This window comes from Mesocricetus auratus, unplaced genomic scaffold, assembly GCF_017639785.1.
Source record: "Mesocricetus auratus isolate SY011 unplaced genomic scaffold, BCM_Maur_2.0 Super-Scaffold_100009, whole genome shotgun sequence".
Taxonomy (NCBI): Eukaryota; Metazoa; Chordata; class Mammalia; order Rodentia; family Cricetidae; genus Mesocricetus; species Mesocricetus auratus.
The window spans coordinates 69536172-69563838 of NW_024429193.1; the positions used below are offsets into that span (position 1 = coordinate 69536172).

At 41.3% G+C, this 27667-nt stretch overlaps 1 protein-coding gene across 2 annotated transcripts in view; it reads left to right on the plus strand.

The window, feature by feature from the left end:
* Fhip1a (FHF complex subunit HOOK interacting protein 1A) overlaps positions 1–27667 on the plus strand; it is a 237507-nt gene that overhangs the window by 88487 nt on the left and 121353 nt on the right. For both annotated transcript variants that reach the window (XM_021233104.2, XM_040752572.1), the window contains exon 2: positions 10329–10436. The gene's annotated coding sequence lies outside the window, so the exon portion shown is untranslated. The remainder of the gene's footprint in view (positions 1–10328; positions 10437–27667) is intronic.

Genomic DNA, 27667 nt, shown 5'->3' on the forward strand with positions numbered 1-27667 from the left:
AGACATGGTGCTGGAGAGGGAGCTGGGAGTTCTACATCTTGTTCTGAAGGCAGCAGGAAGAGAGAGAACTACTGGGCCTGGCTTGGGCTTTTGAAATCTCAAAGTCCACCCCCTGTGACACACATCCTCCAAAAGGGCCACACCTACTCCAGCAAGGCCATCTCCTAATAGTGCTTCTCCCTGGTGACCAAGCATTCAAATCTATGAGCTTATGAGGGCCATTCTTAGTCAAATCACCACAGTGTAACAAGAGACATCAAGAAACTGGGAAAACAACTTATAGAATGAGGGAAAATATTTATAAATCATATCTGTCTGTCTTGTCTGGGCTTCAATGCATTCTTCAGGATCCATAGACCATCTAATGCAAACCTAATAACAGGCATGAGAAGCACCCTTTCACATTATTGGTCAGGGGAGCCCAAGAGAGTCTCTAAACATTATAGACTATTGCTGTTACCCTTGGTTGCTTACCAGAGGTTGAAGATAAAACTCTATTGCTGAAGACACCATGCACTTCTGACCAAGGATACAGAAGACCTGAACTTTATTTGATCTGAAAGCCTCCTCTCCTGGTGACTGGCTTTCATGATACCAGAAGATACTGTGCAAGCTTGCAGGGAAGGAAGCAACAGACAGTCTTACCCAGCTATCATTCCTATGAACAGCAACCAGCATGGCGGGGTAATCCTAAGGGTATGATAGTGGCATGCACATCTTGGCAGTAACCAACCAACAATTATCTAACCAGACTTAAGGTCCCCCGAAGAAGAGAGAAATCATACCTGGTACTAGAAACCTGGCCAACTGTCCAGGGCTAGTGATGTCATGGATCTTGGAGGAGAGCTGACAACCACCACTTTACTTAGCTAGCATAGTTCCTAACTGTATTCTAAACATTCATCTTTACATCTATGTTAAGTGCAGCTCTTATTTCTCATTAATAATAAGCCTGTTTTCAAGAATGGAGAGCATTACAGAAAAGCACAACTGATTAAACTGAAGAGAACAAGTGATCATGTGCTTCTCAGCCTCAACTGATGCATCTGTGACAACTTTTGCACTGAAGGCTCAGGAAAAGGGGCTAGCAAATTTTAAGAGCCAGAGGAAAAGGAAGTCAGCTGTGAGATTGTGTCTCCTAGAAATGTCAGGGAAGTGACACTCAAGAAGTGTCAGTAACATGACAACCTAAACAAGATCCCGATCAAGGGCTGTACCACAATAGACATACGAACATGGACAGGAAAACTCTTCCGCAGGACAACCCTAGAGAAAGAACTGCAGGCAACTCAGAAATGCTGATAGTGGGAGAAGTAGCTTTCCTCAGGGAAGAGCCTGCAGGTGCTTATCCAATACCAAGTGATCAGTCACACATGTAAGACTGAATGGATATTCTATATTTAGGAATATATATGTATACACTCTCTCTCTCAGAAAAAGAGGTCATTGGTTTGAAAGAAAGCAAGGAGTGGTGCATGGAAGGAGCTGGAAAGAGTAAAGGAAGGATGGCATGATGTAATTATGTTTTAACTAAAAATAAAACTAGTAAACATGGAAAATATTTATTGAGAATTTCATATAGTTACTGATTTATGTCATATCCCCATACTTTCCTTCTCCTTCCTCCAGCTCCCCCTGTGTCCCTTGACTCTTAAATTCATGGACTTTTATTCAATTATTATTGTTACACACACACACACACACACACACTTTTAAACGCAGCCTGCTGAGTTCATCTTGTGTTGCTCATATGTAAATCTGTTGAAGATTGACCACTTGAGATCGGATCACTTACTAGGGTCTCATCCTTGGAGAAGACTGATTCTTCCTACTTCATCAATCTTTCATTGCCCATAGCGCTTCATCCAGGGACTGGGCCTGTGCGATTTCCCCATCCACACTGATGTGTCAGTTAGTGTTTGCCATTATACAGGTCTTGTTTAGGTAAGTGTATTATTGAGATTTCATGGGTGCTGTTTCACTGACATCTGTAGAAGACACTATTCTTGCTGCAAATGCCATGGTCCTTTGCCTCTCAGTCTTTCATATCCCCTCCCACAATGTATCTTAGGTTTAGGGGTCATATTGTGGATGAATTAATTAGTGCTAGGCAGCCTGTGGTCAGCTGTCCTCTGCATTTTGTCCAGTCATGTCTTCCTGTAATGCTCTCCATCTGCTATAAATGGAAGCCTCTTTGATGAAGGATGGGAACTACATTTACCCAGCATAGGCAGCATGGGAACTCAGGTAATCAGCTTTCATAATCAACACAGCCCTATTTTCTCAAGAATGTTGCCTACAGCATGCTGGGATATTAGCAAACTGGCTGAGTAAGTAGACCTTTCTAGAGCTTCTCTAGTTGGGTCTTAATGTTTACTAGTCGTCAGCTTTGTGTGTGTCTAATGAAACCTGAACTGGTTGGTTTGTCAACTTGACACATACTGAGTCACATGGGAAGAGGAACCCTCAACTGAGAAAATTCCTCCATCAGATTGCCCTGTAGGCAAATCTGTGTGATCTTTTCTTGATTAAGGCTTGACGTGGGAGGGTTCAGGCCCCTGCCAACCCAGTTCAGGTGGTCCTCGGATGTATAAAAAGGATAGTTGGTCATTAGTCTGGAGGACAAACCAGTAAACTGCACTCTCCAAGGCCTCTGCTTTAGCTCTTGCCTTCAGGTCCCTGCCTTGGCTTTCCTCAACAATGGGCTAGGATCAGGACATACACACCCTTTTCTCCCCTAGTTGGTTTTGGTCATGTTTTTAATCATAGCGATAGTAAACAAGTTGGGACAACACTAAAATCTGTTAACAAGAAGCCAAGGACAAGCTTGCTGGTGAAATGGCAGCCATTCTTACAGTAACAGAAGATCTTTCATGCAATGCACTGTCCTTTAAGTTTTTGGTAAGAGCTGAGCAGCAGCAAAACTAAGGGTATATTTGTATGTATTCACCATGCATCTGTATGGTATTGTTGTTCAGGAATGTATTCATTTACTTCACAATGGACACTCACTGTGAGGGGCAGGCTGTTTTGCCCTTCTGTGAAAGTGTAGGAGGTCTAGCAGTCACCCTGGAATAGATGCCCTTCCCACCTCTGCATGGAAAGGTCAGTGGCAATCTGGAGTAGCTGATGATTGTGGTGGTCCAGATACTTTTGCTCTCATTGTTATTTAGTCCCCTTTTCATTGGGGTTTTCTTTCCTATTTCATGTAGCTTTGGAGAAAAAAATAATAGTGCTACTCCATAATCTCCTATTTTTCCCTCTTATTCCTAGCCACAAGATTAGGTGTATATTTTAAGCACAGTTAGTCAGAGCCCCTATTTTCCAGGTGGCAGTGATGTCTTCAAGGAAGAGTCTAGACTCATGAGAGCCATTCTTGGGATTGTTGTGAGACAGTGCTTGAAACTTTGGATTTTAGGATGGAAATGAAAGTCAAATGATAACTTACTTCTGAGGTCACAGAGGGCAAAGCTGCTCACGGTGCAGGAGAGAAGAAAGCCTGTAGGCAGAGACGTGATAAATAGAGGATAAGGAGCAAATGAATTTGGAGCAGCACAATCCCCATTCCAGTTTTCTTCTGTGCAGTGAGCCACCTCAATGTCTGTCCAGCTAGATGAGCTAAAATGCGTTCTGCTTTGTCTATGTGAATGTGAGTTGTATTCCTGTCTCCTGTAACTTCCAACATCCTGATTAATTACAGGATGTATCTGAAAAGATATCTGAGGGTAGTTCTGTGGTATAGAAGGTTCACTTCAATACTTAAAGTGCTTAATGAACCCCCATGGCCCGCAGTGAAGGACCCACTCTTGTTCAGCTTAACTGTAACCATAGGAAAAATAACCTCAACCTAGAAATTGTCAGTAGCCAGTTTAAGCACTGTAGCTTGTTTACAGTAATGCTTTTGGGTAAGTGAGTTGAGAGACATTTTTTTCCTGATTGAGGTATATGATGATATATGTTTTAAAAATATCTAAGGAGACTTACTTGATTGAGTGTAATAGTTTTTAAATTGTTGAACTTGAGTTACTGTTGGTGAGGCTGATTTGATTATCAGTAGTTGCCTGTCTGGTCTACCCATAGTTGATGAAATATAACCATAAGAAAGCTGGGTGGTGTGGTGCTCACACCTTTACTCCAAGCACTTTGGAGGCAGAGGCAGGCGGGTCTCTGAATATAAGACCAGCCTGGTCTACAGAGTTAGTTGAGTTCCAGGACAGCAGGGCTACACAGAGAAATGTTGTCTTTAAAAAATGTGGTGCACACTTATCTTTAGGTTCTTTAAATCTGAGTTTTACTTAGAGAATGTTCCTGTTTTGTGCTCAAAGCAAATCTGATTAGAATTCTAATGAATAAATATGGAGGACAGGAACAGGATTGACTTGGGATCTGAGAACCTAGGTATTTGAGGTTCAAAGACCACTGTGTGTGGCATTGCCACAATGAAGTAATTAGAACTTTGGACATTAATATATCCAGGAACATAGGGGGTGGGATGGGGAATAAATGGAACCAGGACTGGATAAGTGTGTCAGAATTCAGGATTTCTTCCATTTTCCAAGATTTTAGTAAAGTTACAACTTTTACTTGTTTCTTCAAAGACAAATAAGGGACAAGTGCAGAGTGACAGAACAGGCCTGGCCCAATTTTAGGACCAGAATTTGAAGTTAATGTAGTAAAACAAATGTCTCAGTGTAGCAGCCCTTTAAATTTTTTAACTGTATTGAAAGCGTGGGCTGACACCGACCGTGTAATGGCTATATGGAGACAGGGAAATGACCCTGCTCCAGTATGCCCTGGTGTGCACCCAATGGAGTGTGTTAGTTGTCCCAGCGTGCTGTGGACCGACAACAAAACTGTATGTTGTTCAAGGGCATTGGTAATAAACCGAGTGGCCACAAATAAAACTGTTTTTTCATACTCTGTGACTAGCACTGAATAATTTGGGGTTTCTAAAAATGGGAAAGCATTTGATAATCTTCCGAGCTGTGGACCATCTGCAAACCAATTTCATTTGCTTAGAGTCAGATATGGAAAGAATCAGGAATCAGACTTGAAAAGGCCCTTTTGACGAAGCAGGACAGATGATGCTATACCCAAGAGGATGATAGTCTGCCAAGACTTGGTCAGTGACTTTACTTGAAGGATGTTTTGCCATATGGTCTTCTCAGAAAGCTAAAGATCAAGTTTCAGCGTCTAGCACATACACATTAATAAGTCATGTTCTTGAACTAAGGAAGGCACCACCTGCATCTGGGAAGGAGAATTCGAATGGAGCTGTGGGAAGTAGAGAAGGGAATTGACCTGGGCAGTTAGTAGTTGGGGAAGGTGATGTGTTTTGGGAAGGAGAGCTAATACAATATTTACTAGGACTGCAAGGCTCTAATGAGTTTTCTATGACCTTTGTCAGGGAAGTATTTCCACAAAATTAAAAAAAAAAGGTATCCCTGTAAAAGTGTTAAATTTCGGATTTTAAAACAATTAAATCAGTGGGAAGAGATTTGGAACTGTGGGAATCATTTTTAAAATTTATTTACAAACCAACTTTGCTTGCTAGGACAGAAGGCATATCTTCTCATCTTTCCAAAGGAGAAACTTGTTGTGACATTCCTTTAGCATTTAAGGCAAAATTGAGATTTCCAGTGTTGACTTCCAGCTAATGATTCTAGCTGAGGTCTCCTGGCCAGAGTAGCTCTAGGTGCCTACAGCTCTTCCTTTATCCTGGGATAGCTACATCTGAGTTTTGAAGGGGCAACATGCTGTGAGAAAGAAACTACATATTTTAGAAGACAACTTAAAAATTTAATATTTTAATTAATTAATATTAGTTAGCATCATAATATTTATCTAATTATACCATATATCAATAATATAATTAATATTCTTAAAATAAATATTTGCTACCTACTTCCACTCAATTAGGATTTAATAATATTGGCCTTGGATCCTGAATCCAAGCATCCCTCTTGGGCCAGCTTCTCAAGTATCTGAGGCAGCAGGCATGTGACACTGTATTCAGCTTTTAAATAAGCCCAGGGTATCAAATAAACAAAAGGGCATCTATGATTGCTAATTAACTAATTAATTTTGGATGAGAAGAGAAACCAAGAACTTTGAGCTGGCCAGGAAGATGTGCTGTTGGGCTGCACCACCAGTCCTGGTTTACTCTGAAGTCGCCAGTGGCCCATAGGAAAGCTCCTCTGCTCCTCGCGGGGTCTGAGAGCACTCTGAGAACCAGAAAATCTTCCGGGAAAAAGAGGCTTTCACAAAACTAGAGGGCACCTGGCGCCAAAAAGCACTGTCTAGGCTAGTGCCCATCAGACCGACCATGTTTGTGTCATTTAAGCAGAAGATAACTGTTTCAGATCTTGGACACAGGGGAGTATTGAACTCCAGGTTTATTTCCTGAGGTATTCTGAGTCTGCAAGATTCAAAGGAAGACGTAATCTAGAAGACAAGCCTGAAAGGACTATTTTGAAGCAAAGACTGGAGGAGGCAGCGTAGGAGTACCAAGCAGCCACCTAGGCAGGTGCTCAGAAGGCCAGGGAGAGACAGAGATGGAACTGGGGAGAGAAAACAGGGGCCGTGTAACAAACAGCACTTCCTGATTTTACGTGGCTCCATGCTTCTGATAGCTCAGTTTTAATGGACTCTTAGAATATCTCAGAGGCACAGTGAAAAACAACCTCTTGGTAGCTTGATATGTAGGAAAGACAAAACAGGTGCAGCACCTCTGGGGGCCCTGCACACACAGTGGAGTGATGGTGATGTGCACATCTGGGCTCTGCACACACAGTGGAGTGATGGTGATGTGCACATCTGGGCTCTGCACACACAGTGGAGTGATGGTGATGTGCACATCTGGGCCCTGCCTGCACACAGTGGAGTGATGGTGATGTGCACATCTGGGCTCTGCACACACAGTGGAGTGATGGTGATGTGCACATCTGAGCCCTGCACACACAGTGGAGTGATGGTGATGTGCACATCTGGGCTCTGCACACACAGTGGAGTGATGGTGATGTGCACATCTGAGCCCTGCACACACAGTGGAGTGATGGTGATGTGCACATCTGGGCTCTGCACACACAGTGGAGTGATGGTGATGTGCACATCTGGGCCCTGCACACACAGTGGAGTGATGGTGATGTGCACATCTGGGCCCTGCCTGCACACAGTGGAGTGATGGTGATGTGCACATCTGGGCTCTGCACACACAGTGGAGTGATGGTGATGTGCACATCTGAGCCCTGCACACACAGTGGAGTGATGGTGATGTGCACATCTGGGCTCTGCACACACAGTGGAGTGATGGTGATGTGCACATCTGAGCCCTGCACACACAGTGGAGTGATGGTGATGTGCACATCTGGGCCCTGCCTGCACAGTGGAGTGATGGTGATGTGCACATCTGGGCCCTGCACACAGTGGAGTGATGGTGATGTGCACATCTGGGCCCTGCCTGCACACAGTGGAGTGATGGTGATGTGCACATCTGGGCTCTGCACACACAGTGGAGTGATGGTGATGTGCACATCTGAGCCCTGCACACACAGTGGAGTGATGGTGATGTGCACATCTGGGCTCTGCACACACAGTGGAGTGATGGTGATGTGCACATCTGGGCCCTGCCTGCACAGTGGAGTGATGGTGATGTGCACATCTGGGCCCTGCACACACAGTCTAGTGATGAGGTATACTGAGGTCTGACCATCGACCAGTGTTGTCTCATTTTGTGGCTTTGGAGTCTGTAGCCTTTTGCCGGGATCTGGCAATCTAGAGGTTCCTATCAGAGCACAGGAACCGAAGGCTAGTTGCTATTGCTGTGACCCCAGGCTGGAGCCTGGGTGAAGGGCGGGAAAGAACATGCTGCCTTGTACATGCTTTCTAGTGTTCAGCCGCACATCAGTGACCCAGACACTTTGGCTGAGCCAAAAATTCAACAGTGTACTTGGTAAAGAGACTCTTGGGACCAATATTTGACTCTTGAAGGCTTAATAATAGGCTCACTCCAAATTAATAATCTAGTATCAGAGCCCACAGAGTCCTATAACAAAGTAAGGGCTGGCTCTCTGGGTTGGTCTGAGCATCTCAGAAGTTGGAAAAGTGTGTTTCTCCACTGGTCTACTCTCATAAGCTCTCTACTTCCGCAGTGAGCTCTCTCTAGAAACAGTCCTGAAACATCTGCCCCCCGTTTCAGGAAAATGTTCACAATCCTTATAGCAGTTCCTCCTCTGGAGTTTTAGGGGCCATCTTCTCTGAGCTACGTGTTTAACCTTATTTGGGACAATGTAAACAGTATCAGCATAGGGATAACCTTGTACAAATTAATACTTAATAAATTTTACTTGAGGAAAGTAAATGAGCTGGGAAGAAAGCTGACTCTTCTAGCTGTTTGTGTCACTGAAAGCATTTATTAAACTCTTTACCTTCATGGGGCACTGAGCCAGGGATGGAACAAAATACATTAGCAGATGTGACTTGTGCCCTTGGAGACCCAGGGCAGCATTTGCAAGTCCATTCTTGTGTGAAGTGTGAAATTTACCTCTGTTGTCATTCTCAGCTGACAAACAAGTAAATAGTGGTTGGGGCAAGCATAATGGTGGCTAACAGGAGGCTAGCATGCAGGTAGATTGTACCCAGGGTGCTCTGTTATTACTCCATGCTCCTGGAAGCATTTTCCAATACTGTATTGTGTTATAGTATACACCTAGATATAGTATAGTATGGCATGGTATGGTATGGTATGGTGTAGTATAATTAGTTATACTTCTGGGGCTCTTGTATTTGTAAGTATAAATACACTTTAAGATTTATATTTGGTATGTTGTTTGTCTCTGCCAGGAATGTTAAGGTCTGGATTGGAAATATCACTTTGGCTGAAGAGTGATTTACCTTTCGTTGCAGGGCAGGGACTTGCTTTTGGGGAGGCCCAAGATTTTCTTTACAGTGGGAAGTTTTTTTGAAGCCTGCCTGGTCCCTGACAAAGTTGGGAACTGGAAGCTGAGACTTGGTCTTTCTCCTTAGGCCTCTGCTTTTCTGTGTTCTTAAACGTAACTGGTCTCCTTTAGTTTTCTCTTTTAGTCTTTGGTTCTGCCTGTCATTTCCTTTTTTTGAGATAATTTTAGATTTGCAATAAATTTGCTAAAATAGTACAGAGGATGTGCTGATTGTGTTTATCTTCCCAGTGCCACCTACTGCTCTCCTTTATGTTTTTTTACAGTGCATACAATTCTTTATTTAGAGAAAAGTATATGCATATATAAAATATAATTTTAAATGCAAACCTGCATAAATGGTTAGTACATATACCAATTTTGAGAACTACACATATAGTATATGCACAAACACATCATATTTTACTCATAATAAAGCAATGACATAGCTATTTCACATTTGTATTTTACTTTTTTCTATAAAAATTAGAGCAGATATCCTTACTTTCTAGAAAATGATTGTATATAGAACCTTTCAAAATATGTACTCCACTATATTATTGAAGTGATGCTGCTTGGGGAACAAATGTACATTTGGACTGGTTTCGTCAAAGTGCCAATCTACAACTGTGCTTTGGTGTAGAGAATAGCTTATTGCCATTGGTATTTGTGTTCCTGCATTCTTACACTTAGTGCACATAGAAACTGCCTCATTAGTCAGTACTCCACTGGTTCATCAGCTAGCCTTTTTTAATAGGCTCATCAGTAGGTGATGTGCTATGCCTTTCTCTGCCGCCTTCCTGGAAGATGTTCTGGAAATGGAGGCATCTCATCACAGTAGATTGGACACTCCAAGTCCATACCAGCAGTTTCTGTAGAAACAGTCTTGTAATTCACTCTGCCTACCATGCATGTATATGTTAAGTAACACAGACCGTGTTTATCCAGTTCATTTAAACTTCCTTCTGTAAACTCAGACTCTCAATGTTAAGTATTAGTTGTTTGAGAGTGAGTTCCCATGAGCACAACTCAAAATATAGCAATGAAAAGAATCAAAATAGCAGATGAATAGGTTTGGAAAATGTGAAGGCTCCATGCCATTATAACCAGCATTAGGCAACCCGATGATATACACCATGGTCTCCAGCATACATTGTGCTAGTATCTGAATCTTGTCTCCAGGTAGAGAATCAAAATGAGACATAGGAAGTGATGTGTCAAATACAAACCTATGATCCAAACACTCATGACATATAAAATTACACATCAGTCTAACACCAGCTGCAGTTAAGATACCATATAGTTATCAATGTGGAGAATTTCATTCTGATGAATTGGAAGCTTTGATTGGTTCTTCTTCAGTGAAATTAAAACTGCATCTATATTTTGTTTCAGGGCCGTGGTGGCAGAACTTTGGTTAGCAACTGCCATTTCATGTTCCATTTGTTGAATCCTGTTGTGAGGGCTTCAAACAGTGACATCCCTGAAGCAGCTGTGAAACAGGTGAGAACCTGGCTATCACTCTATCCGTTCCTCTGCTGTTGGGCACCTAGGTTGGTTCTGTTGCATATTGTGAATAGTGCTGCATTAAACACTGATGTGCTTGTATCTCTGATGTAGGATGACTCAGAGTCCTTTGGGCAAATTCCTAGGGCTGGTATAGCTAGATCATATGGTAGATCTATTTTTAGTTTATTTTTAGAAACATCCACACTGATTTCCACAGTGGCTGAACTAATTTACTACCTCATCAGCAACATACAAAGGTTCCCTTTGGTCTGCATCATAGTCAGCATTTGTCATTTGTTTTCTTAATGACCACCATTCTGACTGGAGTGGGAGAGAACCTCAATGCAGTTGTACTTTGTGTTTCTCTGACATTTACTGAAGTTGAGCATTTTTTCATGTTTATTGCCCATTTATATGCCATCTTTTGAGAACTGTCTTTAGCTTATTTTTTTATCTACGTTATTTGACTTGTTTGTTTTTTGAGCTCTTTGTATGCTCTAGATATCAGTCAATCTTCTGTTCACTGGCAATGTTTTCCTACTGTTCTGTGAGCCGTGTCTTCTCCTGGTTAGCTGTTTCCATTGTGCAGGGGCGTTTTAATCCCATGAGATGTCATTTGTCCATGATGGACCCCATTTCAGAAAGCCCTTGTCCACCTTGCTTGGAAGCCCTGAGCTTCCATTCTTGCTTCTTCATTTTCTTAAGAATGTTTTCATTGAGCTCTTAAATGCTGGTGTCATACTCACCAGTCATTGTCTAGTTCTGTAGCGTGCCTGAGAAACCTTTGCCCTCTCCCACATCATGTTGGTTTTATCAGTTATATTCTCATTTATATTATTTTCTGTGAATGAGGTGGGGTTGTGGGCAAGGTTTCTAGTTATTCTATTGTTTTTCTTTACCTGCTGGATTATGCTGGTGACTTTGTGATAATCGTGATTTTGTATGAGGAGGTCTATTCTCAGGGTACTCTATTCTGTTCTGTAGCTGTTCTTTGACAGTCTTATACCATTTATAACAGTACTATTGTGTATATGCTTGTATGTATAATGTATGCGTGTGAGTGTCAGAATGTGTGTGGGGTCAGAATACAACTTCCAGGAGTTGGTTCTCTCCTTCCACTGTGGTCTGAAGACCACATTCTGGTCCTTAGGCTTACGCAGCGAGCATTTGTCCCCACTGATCCACCTTGCTGGCTTCACCATTTTTAATAGTTGTTACCATACAGGTGGCTGTTTCATAAGTCACATGGAATCACTGGACAATTTTGAAGTTTATATATTTTATTAAAAACAATAGGAATGTCTGTTTAGCTATTGCTACCTGAGAAGAAATATTTTACATACAAATCCAAGGCAAGTATTTATAAGTTCAATGCTACTATTTTGCTTTATGTAGTATAGTCAATTTTTTATTTCTGCAGCAGTGAGGTGCCCGCTATTTATAAGAAAGTAGAATTGATGCTGTGATCATGGCCCATGCTGCTCTGGGCATCTGGGAGAGGACAGTTTACTTTGCTTCTGGCTAGTCAGCTTTATGTCTGTTAATGAAATAAATGATAAATGTAACTTTCATAGAGAAAAACATTTATGAAAGGTTTGTTTTGATTTCTGCTTTCATGGATTCCGTCCAAGTGTTGGGTGGCAAAAGTAGGGATCATACCATCATCAGTGCTGATTGCTTGGATCAGGAGCCAGGAATCCAAGATAAAGGGGAAGAGAAAGATACCAGAGCACCCTGTCTCTGCAAGGGCATGCTCCCCATGACTATGGGCCTTTCGTAAGATTCTGCCTCTTAAAGGTTTTACTATCTCCATACGGCACTATCCTGGGGACCAATCCTTTAACATACGGGCCTTAGGGTCACCTTTTTAAGCCATAGCAGCCTTTATATACCATTTTCATATTGTTTCTTTTATGTAACAACCAAAGTTGTTAGAGAATTATAAAAACCAAAACCTTCAGTGGAAGGACTTTCCTAAAACTTGCTTTTCTCCATGGCTCTTATAATATGTTATAAATATACATACATTTGCATGCATGTCAGCTGACTGAAAATAAGAGGTGAATATTTGGCCAATTGTCTAAAGGCATTCACTCAATTGTAGAAACAGAACAGTGGTCATAACTCACCCTGTGTGTGCTGTCAGATGTGAAAGGTTATCTGTCTTAAGCTTTTTTATATGCTAACCAGAAAGGCATTTAGTTGCATAAATGATCCCTGAGGTACGTCTTTTATTTTATGTGGGTATATACATAAAATTATAGTGCTGTGTGAAGTGTTTGCAAATGTTTAGCTGCTTTATGTGATCATTTATCCACTTAGAGGTGCCATTTGGAATAGAAAGGCTACCCTAGATCTCATTTTAAGTATCGTGATGTTTTCCTTGGAGAAGATGGGTTTTAAGAGAGGAACTGATACTTTTGGTAAATACTTAATATTTTCCAAATATTTTTCTGTATGAACAGTAAAATAATTTTATATTATGGTATTTTAATATGATTTTCCATAATAAAATTAATATCCATGATAGAAGGACTACCAGTCAGGAAACTATAGTTTTGGTAAATTATTTAGTTATCCCTGCAGTCTAATCCAAGCCTGATAACTCCAACTTGTGCTAAGCTAGATATGGGCACACTGGATGCAGAGGACTATCTCAGATGGTGCACAGGAAATGTGTAAGAATGGCTCCTGAAGACTGTATATATGCCTTTAATTTGTCAGTGAGTTAGGGACTTCCTTTCTGGGCCATATCAGCTATTTTTAACCAAGTAAAAACTCCTTTTATATATGAAACCTTCATTTGATTATTATCTGTTGTAAATAGAACAGAGTCTTTTGGAGGAGGACTACCTTCATTTACTCTTTCTCTTTCGTATGGTGTGACGTGGAAAAAACAATAGCATGAATAGAAAGGCCTCATTCTGGTCCCAGTGCTGACTCCATCTTTCAATGCTGACACCTTCTGGATCCCTGTGGGTATAAAGCATGAGGACCACCCTAACCTGGATCCAACTCAGATTAATTCATGAGATAGTTTGAGATAGAGCTGGTGTTTTTTTTTTGTGGTATTGCTCTTAACATTTTGAGGTATGTTCTAGTGTGATGGAACATTCTAGACTCAACCTAATTTCTTTCTGGTTCTTTTTTTTGCATATTTTTTATTTTAATTTTAAATAGCTTGTTTTACATGTCAATCCCAGTTCCCTCTCCTTCCCCTCCTCCCACACTCCCCTTCCCCTCCACCCTCCCACCCTATTGACAAATCCTTCCACATAGGGGATATCTAGAGTCTGTCATTTCACTCTGGGTAGGGCCCAGGCACCCCCCTAAGAGTCCAGGCTGAGAGAGCATCCCTCTTTGTGCTATAGGCACACGATGACTGTTTGTATTCCAGGGATAGACACTAATCCACAGCTCAGGGCCCCATAGGTTGCCCAGGCCTTCTCGCTGACACTCACATTTGGGGGGTCCAGATCAGTCCCATGATGGCCTCCCCACTGTCGCTCTGGGATCCAAGAGCTCTCCCCTGTTCAGATCAGCTGTCTCTGCTGGTTTTGCCAGCCCAATCTTTGCCAATTTGCTCATCACTCCTCTCGATCTGTCACTGGGTTCCTTGGGTTCAGTTCAGTGATTAATTGTGTGTTTGCCTCTGCTTCCATCAGTCACAGGATGAAGGCTCCCGGATGGTTATAGACATCAAGTTCATTATCAGGAATGGGCATTCAAGGTGGTCTCTCCACTATTGCTTAGCTTGCCAATTGGTGTCATCCCTTTAGATCACTCGAGGTCACTCTGGTGCCTGATCTGTCTTCTATCCTATGATTCCCTCTTCCCCCTATTCTACCCCTACCCACTCAACTTCCTGTTCCCCCATGACCAACTCTCTTCCTCTTCACCCCCTCTCTTCTTCCCAGCTCCCACTCCCCCCCCACCCCTCGCCGTGTTCCCCATCCATTCAGAGGATCTTGTCTCCATCCTCTTCTCTTGGGTACTATGCATATATGCATATCTTTAGGTTCTTTCCTTTTTCCCAGACTCTCTATCAGTGGAAGTGCAGACTGGCACTATCCTGATCCATGTCTAAAATCCATATATTAGTGAGTACATACCATGTTTGTCTTTTTGCGACTGGGTTACCTCACTCAGGATGGTTTATTCCAGTGCTATCCATTTCCCTGCGAATTTCAAGATTCCATTGTTTTTTTCTGCTGAGTAATACTCCATTGTGTAAATGTACCACATTTTCTCTATCCACTCTTCAGTTGAGGGGCATCTAGGTTGCTTCCAGGTTCTGGCTATTACAAATAATGCTGCTATGAACATAGTGGAGCAGATGCCCTTGTTGTATGAATTTGCCTTATTTGGATATATGCCTAAGAGTGGAATTGCTGGGTCTAGTGGTAGATTAATTCCCATTTTCCTGAGGAATCTCCATACTGATATCCAAAGAGGCTGTACGAGTCGGCACTCCCACCAGCAGTGGAGGAGTATTCCTCTCTCTCCACATCCTCTCCAGCATAAATTGTCTTCAGTGTTTTTTATTTTAGTCATTCTGACAGGAGTAAGATGGTATCTCAGAGTTGTTTTGATTTGCATTTCCCTGATGGCTAAGGATGTTGAGCACTTTCTTAAGTGTCTCTTGGCCATTTTAGCTTCCTCTACTGAGAATTCTCTATTTAGTTCTGTACCCCACATTTTAATTGGATCCTTTGGTGTTTTGGAGACTTGTTTCTTGAGTTCTTTGTAAATTTTGGAGATTAGCCCTCTGTCAGATGTAGGGTTAGTGAATATCTTTTCCCATTCTGTGGGCTGCCGTTTTGTCTTTTTGACTGTGTCCTTTGCCTTACAGAAGCTTTGTCGATCTCAGTGCTTGTGCCACTGGTGTTATGTTTAGGAATTGGTCTCCTGTACCAACTCGTTGAATAGTATCTCCCACTTTCCCTTCTAAAAGTTTCAGTGTTGCTGGATTTATATTGAGATCTTTGATCCATTTGGACTTAAGTTTTGTACAAGGCGATAAACATGGATCTATCTGCAGTCTTTTGCATACCAGTACCCAGTTATGCCAGCACCATTTGTTGAAGATGCTTTCTTTTTTTCCATTGTACAGTTTTAGCTTCTTTGTCAAAAATCAAGTGTTCATAGGTGTGTGGGTTAAAATTAGGGCTTTCGATTCGGTTCCATTGGTCTACCTGCCTATTTTTATGCCAATACCAAGCTGTTTTCAGGACTATAGCTCTATAATAGAGCTTGAAGGCAGGTATGGTGATGCCTCCTGAAGTTCCTTTATTGTATAGGGATGTTTTGGCTATCCTGGGCCTTTTGTTTTTCCATATAAAGTTGATTAATGTTCTTTCCAGGTCCTTGAAGAATTGTGATGGAATTTTGATAGGGATTGCATTGCATCTGTAGACTGCTTTTGGCAAGATTGCCATTTTTATTATATTGATCCTACCAATCCAAGAGCATGGGAGATCTTTCCATTTTCTGGTATCTACTTTGATTTCTTTCTTTAAAGACACAAAGTTCTTGATATACAGGTCTTTAACTTCCTTGGTTAACATTATCCCCAGATATTTGATGCTGTTTTTGGCTATTGTAAAGGGTGATGTTTCTCTGATTTCTTTCTCAGTCACTTTATCATCTGTATATAATAGGGCCACTGATTTTTTTGAGTTTACCTTGTATCCTGCCACATTGCTGAAGGTGTTTATCAGCTCTAGGAGTAACCTTGCGGAGTTTTTTGGGTCACTTATGTAAACTATCATATCATCTGCAAATAGTAAAAGTTTGACTTCTTCTTTTCCTATTTGTATCCCCTTTATCTCCTTTTGTTGTCTTATTGCTGTAGCTAGAACTTCAAGTACAATATTGAAGAGATATGGAGAGAGTGGACAGCCTTGTGTTGTTCCTGATTTTAGAGGAATTGCTTTGAGTTTCTCTCCATTTAGTTTGATGTTAGCTGTTGGTTTACTGTATATTGCTTTTATTATATTCAGGTATGTTCCTGTTATCCCTGATCTCTCTAGGACCTTTATCATGAAGGGGTGCTGGATTTTGTCAAAGGCTTTTTCAGCATCTAGTGAGATGATCATGTGGTTTTTCTTTCGCAGTTTGTTAATATGGTGGATTACATTGATAGATTTTCTAATGTTGAACCATCCCTGCATTGCTGAGATGAAGCCTACTTGATCATGGTGGATGATTTTTCTTTTTTTTTATTTTATTTTCCAGTTTAATTTTAGATAAGAAACAAGGTTGCTTCACAAGTCAGTTCCAGGTCCCTCTCCCTTTCCCTCCCCTCCTCCCGTGCCCTCCCCCCAATCCCCCCCCCATTATCCCCTCATTCCCCCAGGGAGGGTGAGGCCCTCCATGGGGGTGTTCATAGTCTGTCATTTCATGTAGGGCAGGGCCTAGACCCTTCCCCAAGAGTTCAGGGTGAGAGTGCACCTCACATTGTTCTATGGGAGTCCAAAGTCCGTGTGTATACTTGGGATGGGTACTGATCTGCTGCCCAAGGCTCAATAGATTACCTAGGCCTCCTCACTGACACCCAGATTCAGGGGGTCTTGATCAGTCCCATGCTGGATTCCCAGGCTGATGCCTGGGATTCAAGATTTACCTTTGTCTGGTCAGCTGTTTCTGGGGGGTTAAACCAGCCCAGTCTTAATCTCTTTGATCATCAGTCCTCCCTCTCTGTTACTGGCTTTCTTGAGTTCAGCTCAGTACTTAACCAAGGGAGTCTGCCTCTTCTTCGATCAGCCACTAAATGAAGTTTCTGTTTCCCAGACTCTCTGGGCATAGGATTGTAGGCTGGCACTCCCCAGATCTATGTCTAAAATCCATATATGAGAGAGTACATGCCATGTTTCTCTTTTTGTGACTGGGTTACCTCACTCAGGATGGTTTCTTCTAGTGTCATCCATTTGCCTGTGAATCTCATGATTCCATTGTTTTTTTCTGCTGAATAGTACTCCATTGTGTAGATGTATCACATTTTCTCTATCCACTCTTCGGTTGAGGGACATCTAGGTTGCTTCCAAGTTCTGACTATTACAAATAAAGTTGCTATGAACATAGTGGAACAGACATCTTTGTTGTATGAATGGGCATCTTTTGGATATATGCCTAAGAGTGGAATTGCTGGGTCTTGTGGTAGGTTTATTCCCATTTTTCTGAGGAATCTCCATACTGATTTCCAAAGTGGCTGAACCAGTTGGCACTCCCACCAGCAATGGAGGAGTGTCCCCCTTTCACCACATCCTCTCCAGCATAAATTGTCATTGGTGTTTTTGATTAAAGCCATTCTGACAGGAGTGAGATGGTATCTCAGAGTTGTTTTGATTTGCATTTCCCTGATGGCTAAGGATGTTGAGCACTTTCTCAAGTGCCTCTCAGCCATTTTAGACTCCTCTATTGAAAACTCTCTATTTAGTTCTGCAGCCCACTTTTTAATTGGGTCCTTTGATGTTTTGGAGACTTGCTTCTTGAGTTCTTTGTAAATTTTGGAGATCAACCCTCTGTCAGATGTGGGATTAGTGAATATTTTTTCCCATTCTGTGGGCTGCCTTTTTGTCTTGCTGATTGTGTCCTTTGCCTTACAGAAGCTTCTCAGTTTCAGTAGGTCCCATTTATTAATTGTTGATCTCACTGTCTGTGCTACTGGTGTTATGTTCAGGAAGCTGTCTCCTGTACCAATTCGTTCAAGGGTACCACCCACTTTCTCTTCTAAGAGATTCAGTGTGGCTGGATTTATGTTGAGGTCTTTGATCCATTTGGACTTAAGTTTTGTGGATGGCGATAAACATGGATCGATCTGCATTTTTCTACATGCCAGTCTCCAATTATGCCAGCACCATTTGTTGAAGATGCTTTCTTTATTCCATTGTATATTTTTAGCTTCTTTGTCAAAGATCAGATGTTCGTACGTGTGTGGGTTAATACCCGGATTTTCAATTCGATTCCATTGGTCTGCCTGTCTATTTTTGTGCCAATACCAAGCTGTTTTCAGGACTATAGCTCTATAATAGAGCTTGAGGTCAGGGATGGTGATGCCTCCGGACGTTGCCTTGTTGAACAGGGTTGTTTTGGCTATCCTGGGTCTTTTGTTTTTCCATACAAAATTGATTATTGTTCTTTCAAGGTCTGTGAAGAATTGTGCTGGGATTTTAATGGGGATTGCATTGAATCTGTAGATTGCTTTTGGCAGGATTGCCATTTTTACTACATTGATCCTACCTATCAAAGAGCATGGGAGATCTTTCCATTTTCTGAGGGCTTCTTTAATTTCTTTTTTTAAAGATTCAAAGTTCTTACGATACAGGTCTTTCACTTGTTTGGTTAGCGTTACCCCAAGGTATTTTATGTTTTTTGTGGCAATTGTAAAGGGTGATGTTTCTCTGATTTCTTTTTCAGCCCTTTTTTCATCTGTATATAGTAGGGCTACTGATTTTCTTGAGTTGATCTTGTAGCCTGCCACTTTGCTGAAGGTGTTAATCAGCTGTAAGAGTTCCCTGGTAGAGTTCTTTGGGTCATTGATGTAAACTATCATATCGTCTGCAAACAGTGAAAGTTTGACCTCTTCCTTCCCAATTTGTATCCCCTTGATCCCCCTTTGTTGTCGTATGGCAATAGCTAGAACTTCAAGTACCATGTTGAAAAGGTATGGAGAGAGTGGACAGCCTTGTTTTGTTCCTGATTTTAGAGGAATTGCGTTGAGTTTCTGTCCATTTAGTTTGATGTTGGCTGTTGGTTTACTGTATATAGCTTTTATTATGTTTAAGTATGTCCCTGTTATCCCAGATCTCTTCAAGACCTTTATCATGAAGGGGTGTTGGATTTTGTCAAAGGCTTTTTCAGCATCTAGTGAGATGATCATGTGATTTTTGTTTTTCAGCTTGTTTATATGGTGGATTACGTTGATGGATTTTCGTATGTTGAACCATCCCTGCATCCCTGGGATGAAACCTACTTGATCGTGGTGAATGATTGTTTTGATGTGTTCTTGGATCCGATTTGCCAGTATTTTATTGAGTATTTTTGCATCAATGTTCATGAGGGATATTGGTCTGAAGTTCTCTTTCTTAGTTGTATCTTTGTGTGGCTTGGGGATCAAGGTTATTGAAGCCTCATAGAAAGAGTTTGGCAAAGACCCTTCTGCTTCTATTGTGTGGAACACTTTGAGGAGTATTGGAATTAGCTCTTCTTTGAATTTCTGGTAGAATTCTGCACTGAAGCCATCTGGGCCTGGGCTTTTTTTGTTTGGGAGACTTTTGATGACTGCTTCTATTTCATTAGTGGTTATAGGTATGTTTAGATTGTTTATCTGTTCTTGATTTAGTTTTGGCAAGTGATATCTATCCAGGAAATTGTCCATTTCCTTTAAATTTTCGAATTTTGTGAAGTACAGATTTTCAAAGTATGCCCTGATGATTCTCTGAATTTCCTCAGAGTCCATTGTTATGTCCCCTTTTTCATCCCTGATTTTGTTAATTAGCATGCTCTCTCTCAATGTCAACGGCTTCAACTTGCCTATAAAAAGACACAGACTAGCAGAATGGATACAAAGACAGAACCCTTCCTTCTGCTGCATACAAGAAACACATCTCAACATCAAAGACAGACGTTATCTCAGAGTAAAGGGTTGGGAAAAGATCTTCCAATCAAACGGTCCCAAGAAACAAGCGAGTGTAGCAATCCTAATATCTAACAAATTAGACTTCAAAGTAAAATCAATCAAAAGAGATGAAGAAGGACACTTCATATTCATCAAAGGAAAAATACATCAAGACGAAGTCTCAATTTTAAACATCTATGCCCCAAATACAAAGGCACCTACAGTCGTGAAAGAAACATTACTAAAGCTCAAAATGCACATAAAATCTCACACACTAATAGTAGGAGACTTCAACACTCTGCTCTCACCGTTAACAGGACCTCCAGACAGAAACTTAACAAAGAAACAAAAGAACTAATAGAAGTTATGACCCAACTGGGTTTAACAGACATCTATAGAACATTCCACCCAAATACAAAGGGATATACCTTCTTCTCGGCACCACATGGAACCTTCTCTAAAATCGACCACATACTTGGCAACATATCAAACCTCAGCAGCTACAAAAAAATTGGAATAATTCCATGCATCTTATCTGACCACCATGCTTTAAAATTAGAATTCAACAACAACACAAATGGCAGAAAACCTACAAACTCATGGAAATTGAAGAATGCTCAACTGCACCATCCCTGGGTCAAAGAAGAAATAAAAAAAGAAATTAAAGACTTCCTCGATTTCAATGAGAATGAAGACACAACATACCCAAACCTATGGGACACTTTGAAAGCAGTGCTACGGGGGAAGTTCATAGCACTAAGTGCCCACATGAAAAAGCTGGCGAACAGTCATACTAGAGAATTAATAACACAGCTGAATGTTCTAGAACAAAAAGAAGCAAACTCCCCCAAGAGGAGCAGATGCCAGGAATAATCAAATTGAGGGCTGAAATCAATCAAGTAGAAACCAGGAAAACACTGAGAAGAATCAATGAAACAAAGAGTTGGTTCTTTGAGAAAATCAACAAAATAGATAAACCTCTTTCTGGTTGTTATGATAGAAACATTTTTCCTTTAACAAGGAAACAGTGGGAACCTCTCTGAGGTTCTCTTTAGAAGTCTTCCAGAGGTAGTCAGTGGAGCCATGGCCAGGTAGAAGGAGGGATAATCATAGCTGCCTGTTGATTGCTGTGTAGTCCCTCAGTCATCAAGTCTCCTATTTTTCCTGATGAGAAGTAATCCAGAAAACAGGCCAGAACCAAAACTAAAACCAAAACCAAGGCGTAGAAGATTCATTTAAAATGAAGTTCATCCTTTGGTCCTCTGTCTCATAATCTTCCTATTTTCAGTAACCTTTGATAAAAGGCATATGTGTAGTTAATGTGTTTTTCCTCCCTGAGCCCCTGTATCCCTCCCTCCCTCTTTAAAAAAGACCTGGGAGCTCACAAGCTCATGCCATTCTAAAGCAGAAGCTTAAAACCAAGAAGGGTTTCTCTTCCATCCCTTCACTCTGTCCTCTGTAATGATACCCTCAACAAGAGTATGTTTGTTTTGTGGTCAATTTACTGTTTGGCACTTGTGATTTTCCTCAGCCCTGACACTTGCTGCTAATTTACATGTTCCTTTACACTGTGCAAGTACAGTATAGGCATGTTAAATAATTGATTGGGCTGTGGCAGGTAGAGAATGGCAAATGTAGTCCCTTTGTTGCTATGGTGATACATTTGATTAAGGGGTCCTGTCTATCATTTGGACTACGTGGATCTGACACATGTGATGTAATTGTGGTTGATGTGGTTGCAGCAGAAAATCAACTTGGAAGAGGTGGCATTTGAAGCAAATGAATATACGTTTCAGAAGGTGCTTGGGCAAACTCGTGGGTTGACATACTGTTCTATTAAAAGGCTCACTCCCAGCTAATGCATTAGTGGAGAGAACGGGTGAAGTGACAGATTTGTTTACTTGCTATCATAGTAGCATTTGATCATTTATTGCCTAAAATGGTTATTGTGTGAGATTTACATCCTTCCCTCTGTCATCCTTAGGAGGGCTTCCAGTAAGTGGAATTGATGCTGTCTTTAGTAGAGATTCTGAGGGGAAGGACGTTTCTTTTATTCTTTGGCAAAAGCAAAATCCCCAAGCTGTTAGAGGAAGCCATTTGGTTAGCAAGTATTCATTGAGCATTCAGCTAGTGACCCCAAGAATCTGGGAGACAAGGGCACAAAACAGATATGGTTCTGCCCCCAATGGTGGTTAGTCGCTAGTTGTCACTGTCTATTTGCCTTTAGCTCTTCCTTTTTCCTGCTATTCTTTGACTTGAAGAGGACTTTATTGTTTGTGGTGCATGTGTGTGTGTGTGTGTGTGTGTGTGTGTGAGAGAGAGAGAGAGAGAGAGAGAGAGAGAGAAGAGAGAGAGAGAGAGAGAGAGAGACAGAGAGAGAGAGAGAGAGATGCATTCATGTGCAGGTGTGTGTAGAGGTCCAAGGTTGATGTCAGGAGTCTTCCCCAATTACTCTCCATCTTGTTCATTAAAGAAGGGTCTCTTAGTTGAATCAAGAGCTTGCCAGTAGGCTAGTCTAAATAGCTAGCTTTCTCTAGGGATCTCCAATCTCTACTTTGTGCCCTGAAATTAGCAGTGGCCCACCATGCCCACTTGGCATTTATGTGAGTTCCAGGGTCCCAAACTTCTGTCTACATGCTTGTTCATCAAGGACTACCCCCTGAGCCATCTCCACAGATCCCAGAATACTTATTTTGTCCCTATCCTTTGTAGTTCTTTCATGTGTATATCTCCCAGTAATTTTTTGTTTGTAGTGCTAGGAAGTGAATCCAGGGCCTGGCTTAAGTATCTACCAGTGAGGTACTGCCTCAGCTTCCAGTAGTTTGTTTTGAAACAAAGGCTCATGCAGTGTCGAATGGCCTGTAACTTGCTATGTTATCTGAAGCCAGCCTTGGGCTCCTGCCTCATCACTGCTGGTATGTGCCACTATATCCAGTTTTCTCAGTAGGTGTGTGTATGTGCACACATGTGCATGTTTACTTGGGTACACATAGAGGCCAGAGTGTTATAAGAAGCTTTTTCTTTGCTAGCCGCTTTGGTTTATCCCCCGCCAGCCGCCTGGGCTCGGCCGCATTGTAGTTCCCAAATAAACACACAGGAGGCTATATTAATTATGAAGCTGTTGGTCTTTGCTTGTTTCTTACTGGCTAGCTCTGACTTAAGTAATTACCCCATAATTGTTAATCTAAGTATGTCTCTTACCGGAGAATAGTTCCGGGCTCCTACCCCATGGCGTTACATCTCAAACTCTCCTGTGTTTCTCCTTCCCAGAATCCTCCTGGACTCCTAGCCCCACCTATCTAGATTCCTATTGGCCAGCAGTAATTTATTGACATATACACAGGACTTCCCCAACATCTCCTCTTTTCTGTTTAAACAAAAAGAAAGGTCTTAACTTTAACATAGTCAAATTATATATAACAGAACAGTTACCAAGTAAGAACATAGTTACAATATTTTAGCAAGATTTAAAGAAAATATCATCCATCCCATCCTTGTGAGTCCAAAGTTCTATATGTAGCTTATCTTTTATCATAACTAAGGAAACTATAATTATAGCTATCTGTCTTCAACTCTATCAAAGACCACAGAAGGATAATATATAAACACTAGGATTGACAGAGATATCTGTCTGGACAGTCACCCGAAGTTCCTCTGTAATGTTGGGGTATCCATCTTCAGCCCATAGCCCACAATGTGTCTGGAACACTTCTCAGCACAGCAGGAAATTTCAAACTGTCCATCCGCATTGGCAGTCTGTCAGTCATTTTTCTGTGTCCTGCAGAAAGTCTGGTAGACTCTTCCATGAAGCAGGAACCCTGTAAGACTGAGTTCAGCAGTCACTTTCCTGTGGGTCCTGCATGTCCAGATTGTACAGCAACAGTCAAACAGTCTAGGCAAGAGCAGTTTCTTGCCCACATGGCTAATCTTGCCATGTTGAAAGTAAACTCCATAATGAATTTCTTCGATGCCCATCTCAGACGTAATTGGTGCTGCCAGGAGCAGACATTTCTCATTGTCAAGAAAAACCCTAAACCATTTTAAATGCCATTTTCTGAAGGTCTTTGAAAGGTTTGAAGACTGTATATCTATCTCAAATACATCTCTATATATCTAGAAAACCTAACTTACCTAACTATAAATTCTATTATACGTAACTATCTATAGTCTGTATTCAATTATGCATTACGTTTTAAAAGATCAGTGTAAGCACAATACTTAATCAAGAGGAGAAATATACACATTACAAAATTGACCTTGAATTTGTATCAATAAATGAAAAACAATACCCATACCATAATTCCCTTTTTTACCATTAAAAGAGATTGGTTGTGATCACTAGCCAATTATAAACAATCCCATTTAAATGAAAACAAAGATTTATAAACAAGATGGGAATTGGGACATCGCTCATTCCAAACTGCTTCCTGCTGGAAGGGGGCGCCGTTCATACCATGGGGATCATGACAAAACTCAGAAACCTGTATAAATCCGTATTTTCGGGGTCTGTAAAGCTGCATCATCTTAGCTGTCTCAATAGTTGGAACACCTGGTCCACTGCTTCCGGGGGTCTTGGTTCGTCAAACCACAGAAGCCTGGAAGGAATCCTCAGCTTTTCATTTTCTGTAGAAACATAAGCAAAATCTCCTTTCCCAAGTAACATATCATTATACTTAAATTTTGAAGTCAAGGCATTTTCAAAAGATATAAGTTGAATTAATTCAGCAGCATTTATAATCAAGTGTACTTTAGTTGTTTCCTTCTTTAGCAATCAAAAAACTGAAAAACATAATAGCGTACAGTTTCCAGACTTTCTGTGTATTTTCCATCTTTACATGGCTTATTTATTTATCTATTGTTACTTTATTTCTTTCACTTTTATTTATTTTTCTCTGAGACAGGGTTTCTCTTTGGAAACCTGCCTGCCTCTGCCTCTGGAGCAATTCCTACCGGCGTGCGCCACCACAGCCAGCTTCTTTATTTTCTCTCTCAATCTTACATATATTTTTAAACACACTGTAAACCTTTAGAGGTTTTGTTCATCCAAGTCTGACTTTACTGTAAATCTTTATGTTTTTCTGGCCACGTGTCTTATCTGTAAAACCGCGGCTGTTTTAAACTGCCGTTTCAAGATGGCGGGCGTAAGCGTGATTCCAGCTTACTGCCTCAGTCCATGCTGACATCCAGCAAAAGCTGCCACTTCCAGCTGTACGTACACCCCTTTTAATCGTTAGTAGAGTCTCTTAAAACAACCTTGTTTTTTTTTTTTTTTCTTTTTATGCCGAGTCAGGAAGACTCCGGTAAGCGAGCCACGTGAATCTTGGCTTGTCGCTAGCAAAACAGAGCACACCTGAGAAAAATGCTGCTACCAAAATCTGTGCTTCTCTCTGTTCTTCTGTTTCTAAAATTCCTTTAAAGCTTTTGTTGTTTTGCGTGGAAATTCAATCCCACTCCTGACAACCATTGTCCTATTGGCCAGCAGTAATTTATTGATATATACACAGGACTTCCCTGTTTCTCAGACACTGTCTATACATACTTTTTTTTTATTAAGACACTGTCTCTCATTGGTCAGTAACTCACCTAGGCTAGGCTGGCTGGCCAGTGAGCACTGAAGATTCACCTGTTGCGCCCGTCAGTAGAGCTGAGACTACAAATACATGACACTACACTCAGCTTTTTCAGTGTGGGTCCTGGGGATTGAATTCAGGTCCCTGTGCTTGTAAGGTTCAACATTCTACCAGCTGAACAATCACCTTAGTCTCCTAGTAGTTACAGCAAGCGACATGAAAATAAATAAAACTTCAGTGACTTGAGTGGCACTCTTGATCTGCACCTTTCTTGTCACTGGCCCAGCTAAGTTAAGAGCAATCTCTTTGGGGTATTTTACTCACCATACATTATTCCTGACTGTGTTTTTTTCTTAAATGCTCTTTATTAATCTTATGTGTGTTTTCATTATTCCTAGTAGAAGTACTGGGGAAAGAAAAAGTTGAAAGTCTGTGGAGAGGCCCTAGTGAATCTTTTTTATAGAGGAAGAGTGGGGATGAGTTTAACTCTTGATGGGATAATAGAAACATAAGGGCTGCTATCCAAATGTTCCAATTCATAGAGTCCCTGCTCTTTGCTGTCCTTGGGCCATATCTGTAAGGAGGCACCAGTGAGTGCCATCCTGTCATCTTGCAGTTGAAGTTCATGTGACCTTGGATGGCGAACAAGAGTACAGACACTGGTCTGGCTGTGAATTTAGGCATGTGGGGCTATGACAGTGATTGGGCAATACAGAACTAACATATATAGCACTTACTAGGGGTTTTAGTGTGATATAAGTAGTTGGGAACCACTGTGGGTTTCTGAGAAGCTCAACATGAACAAGTTAACATTCCAGGGAAGAAACTTAACCTTGAAATTGGGAACAGGAAGGTCAGCTACAAGTGCCAGCTAGAAGTATTGTTAAGTACTTGACATGTAGAAACTCAAGGCTCTTTGATTTTTGATCTGGAAACTAATAAATACCTGACAGAACTAGGAATCATCTTAAATGCAGGTCAGCTTCATCTCTTTTGATGAAAATGGGCTTTCTGCCTGGCTCTGAGTTTTGATGGCTATCTTATTTACACATTTTGAAGGATCATTCGGTATTGCTGAGCCCCTGTACTCAATAGGAAGGGAAGTACACTGGAAGGACTCTGGAAGTCAGTCTTAGCTAGAGCTCAGAGCAGGAATGACAGACAGTGGCAGCTCCTCGCTTGCAGGCGACATTGCTAAACCAATCTTCTCCAAGCTTTCCCTGGGTTGATTCGCCAATCGTTGAAGCCAGGAGAGAAGCATGGCGGTATGTTCCAACCTGATGTAAGTTTCTGGGTGAGGAATTTGATTAGCTTAGCTTCTCTGTGGTCCAGTCAGCAAAGGTGAGAAGCAGTACAGGCAGGGTCATGATCACCTGGGTGACTGTTGGCCTCCATTCCTGAACTGAGGCATTGTTGGGTAAAGCAGATAACCAGGGCAGATGCTCCTAAGACTTTAAAACGTCACACCCAGAGTTGTACAGGTTCCTTAAAGAACATTTGCCATTTGTTGAATTAGGTTTTTGAAATCTCCTTGTGGCATAAGGAATTAAATGTGTTCTGTCCATCTTACCAATTATGTCAGAGAAAAGCAATTCAAATACATCATTATCTGTTGAAAGCCGGTGTGATTCTCAACTCTTGGAAAAATGAGCTGTTTTGTTGTTGCACTTCTTCCTATAACACAAGTGTTGTGAAATTAAAAGATCTGCAATACCCTAATGATTAAAATGTGGAATTTTATGTAAAGGGAATTTTTTTCATCATAAACCATATTCCTTTTTATTATGTTTATACCTTTACTGAGGAGTTTCAAAACAACCTTGAGATTCAGATCCTGAAGGATTGCTAGCTTTAAAAATTACGATTTTATTTGTTGTCTGGAAAACAAAAACAAACCAAAAGCACTTCCTGAAGCTTGTGATTCAGTGCTTATCACCTTGAGCTCTTGCCGCTCGCTGTCAAGAAGGCATTGAATCTTGTGCAGTGGGAAAACAGAGCAAACACTGTGGTTGCAAGCAGCAGCCCGAGTGCTGCTA